This window comes from Priapulus caudatus, unplaced genomic scaffold (genome assembly GCF_000485595.1).
Source record: "Priapulus caudatus unplaced genomic scaffold, Priapulus_caudatus-5.0.1 Scaffold2214, whole genome shotgun sequence".
Classification (NCBI taxonomy): domain Eukaryota; kingdom Metazoa; phylum Priapulida; class Priapulimorpha; order Priapulimorphida; family Priapulidae; genus Priapulus; species Priapulus caudatus.
In genome coordinates, this window is record NW_014579275.1 from 2,524 (window position 1) to 5,832 (window position 3,309).

General features: G+C 43.8%; 1 long non-coding RNA gene across 2 annotated transcripts in view; it reads left to right on the forward strand.

The window, feature by feature from the left end:
* Positions 1-1,334: 1,334 nt before the first annotated feature.
* Positions 1,335-3,309, forward strand: part of LOC106818403 — a 3,027-nt gene continuing 1,052 nt past the window's right edge. For both annotated transcript variants that reach the window (XR_001395207.1, XR_001395209.1), the window contains exon 1: positions 1,335-1,815. This is a non-coding gene — a long non-coding RNA (uncharacterized LOC106818403). The remainder of the gene's footprint in view (positions 1,816-3,309) is intronic.

The following is a 3,309-nucleotide window of genomic DNA, read 5'->3' on the forward strand; positions in this document are numbered from 1 at the left end:
GGGGATAGCAACACCCATCTGTTACACGGTGGCGGCCATGTTTGATCGAGCGAGGCAGCCGACTGCGCAGACACGAACAGTGAGCATTTCTGTTACACAGTGGCGGCCATGTTTGATCGAGCGAGGCAGACGACTGCGCAGACACGAACAGTGAGCATTTCTGTTTTTTCTATTTCAGTGGTAGCGGGGAGCGAGACGGGAGAGCGACAGACATGTGGACGTCTAGATGTCGTCGGTGATGTAACACAACAAGGAGTGGCGCTGTGCACCGCTCTAGTATTATCGTAGCTAGGCGCGTGACCGGCGACGCGACGCCAGGGGAGCCAACGCCATAGAGACGTTCGCTTGCTGAGGCGAGGTCGGACGTTGGAGCCGTGGCGATACGCACTCGTTAATGTGGGCGCCGGATGGCGTGCGTGCCCACGAGATGTTCGCTTGTTAATAGGCGCGTCGGTCGTGCATGCCTGTGAGACGATCTCTTGTCTTTGGCACCTCTTTGTCGTCGTCTAGTTTCCCGTGTGTCCCACCAAACCTCGCACTCACTCGACCCCTGCCGTTGGCAGCCATCTTTACTAACCCGCGCTGCTACACACCGGGTTCCAACCTCGTCATGTGTGTCCAAAGGTTTCGCTGCAGCCATCTTAGAAGACCAGAAAGACTTGAAGGACTCGCAGCTCAATGCGCGCAGATGCAATATGGCCGCAGGGCGGAGTGTAGTATCTCGCTGCAGCGTTCTAAGTTTACAAACAGGAAGTGATACGTATGTGCGGGTCAGAATTGTGGAAATTAAAACTGTGCAGTGTCCTATATATATATCTATATATATTCATATATGTTCATATATATTCATATATATTCATATATATGTATATATATATATATTCTGTAATGTATATATTATGTAATATATGTTATACATTATAGACTAATTAAAAAATTAAGTATTGCTTGCTTGTGCATTCGATGTAGTTAAATTATAGACTACTTTGCGAATTTCCGTTACGATGGTAAATAATTCGTTAATTAAAGCTTTCGTAATTCACCGTTAAATTGTTTCTTCAAATTTCACCATTTGTGTGAAGTAGTAGTAGTATAAATAGTAGCAGTAGTAGCAGTACTAGTATTAGTAGTAGTAGCAACCCTAGCAGTAGCAACACTACCAGTAATAGTAGTAGCAGTACTAGTATTTGTAGCAGTAGCAACACTAGCAGTAGCAGTAGCAACACTAGCAGTAACAGTAACAGTAGTAGCAGTACTAGTATTAGTAGCAGTAACAGTAACAGTAGTAGCAGTACTAGTATTAGTAGCAGTAGCAACACTAGCAGTAACAGTAACAGTAGTAGCAGTACTAGTATTAGTAGCAACACTAGCAGTAACAGTAGTAGTAGTAGCAGTAGCAGTTTGTGTCGTCTCTGGGTTTTTTGCATTACACGCGGTGTTTGTAGCTTCTACGCTCGCTCCTGTGTGGTGCAGTCGTGGGATCGTACGCCTGCTGTGTGCTGGAGCATCAGACGATCGAGCGATCCCGACGCACATAGACCACGGTCTCGACGCACGCTCGAGTATCTGTACTCTCTCTTGCACAACAGTAGCTGAAGTGCGTCCTCGTGCGTGGGGGGGGGTGGTTGTCCAGCCATGGAAGGGGGAGATCCTACCATGGAAGGGGGAGATCCTACCATAGAAGGGCGAGGTCCTGCCAGGGAAGGTGGAGGTTCTGCCAGGGAAGGAGGAGGTTCTGCCATGGAAGGAGGAGGTCCTGCCAGGGAAGGGGGAGGTCCTGCCATGGAAGGGGAGGTCCTGCCAGGGAAGGGGGAGGTCCTGCCAGGGANTAAATTAAATTAAAGTGCCTAGTAGTCATATCATATCGCATCTAACTGCCGGTTGCATCCGTTACACGGTGGCAGCCATCTTTGATCGTGTGCGGCAGACATTTGTGCAGCCGTGTGCACTCCATTTCTGTTTCTGTTTTTATAAATCTTTCTTTCACTTAATTTCTGTTACACTTATAGGGATACATTTCTCTAGGTTCCTCAGATAATATCGGCTAAGACAGGTAAAAATTACGCTTCATAAAAAGTTTTATGATTCAATATTTATTAGAAATTTTTTTTTAATGTTTTAAATTGACTACGTCACGAATCTTCCATGGTAAAATTTGTAAAAGAAAAATTGATATTTCTTTACATTAAAAGTAAGAACTAACGTTACTAAATATATCCTCAAACTCTCACCTGATAAAAATGGTTAAATTTGCAAAAATCTAGACGATTTGTTAATTTCTGTTGTCTAACTATTCCCCCAGTACTGTTCAGATACTGGCGTTTCTCTATTTTTCACCGGCAAATTAGGGCATATAAAGAAGGTATATTAATATAAGCATGAAAAGTAAACAGAAACACTAATTGTATTTTCATACATTTTATTTTGTTAAAATAACACACAAATATACTACTTGATGGTGCTAGAAATTCGTTACGTAATCACTTTAAAACTGACGGCTATACCGTTGCTTACAACGACGGTGGCGCCACTGGCAGCGCACCCACTGAAAAAGTTGCACAAAGCAACGTTGCGGCTGCAGGCTACAGACCGAGGGCGTTTCTTATTTATTAATTTAAGAGCAGATGGATTGCAATATCTTATAAACGGCATATAGTTTCAGTTATGGATAAATTTGAATATCGTTCGGTTAAATAGCATTTAGATATAAATATAATTGCACTTTTGTGATTAGCCCTCGGTCTGTAACGTGCAAAATAAATTGGCAAATGCGCAACTTCTTCAGGGTGGCAGCACAATCGCAGGTGTCATGTCAGCGCCCAAAAATGAAGGTTTCGAAATTCAATGTTGTTTTATGACAAGCGTGAATGCGTGATTATAGATATATGTAGGTATATGCTATTATTTATGAATATACTCTCAAATTCTAGAGTAAAGCATCCCTTTAAGTTCCATTTGCGTCTGTTACACGGGTGTTGCTATCCCCCGGGGCGTGGAGGGACGCTACTGCAACGTGGCAGCACTAGTGTTAGGATCAGGGTTAGGGTTAGGATTAGGGTTTTTGCATCATGATATCTGTCTCCACACCATAGATTAATTTTTGTGGATGACACCCCTATATATAGAGATCCGATATATAGATATTTAGTGTTAGGGTTAGGGTTGGAGTTAGGGTTATGGTTACTGTTAAGTTTTGAAGTGTACGTCAACTGTATCACGTGACCGTCCCTCCACGCCCGCGGGATAGCAACACCCGTCTGTTACACGGTGGCGGCCATGTTTGATCGAGCGAGGCAGACGACTGCGCAG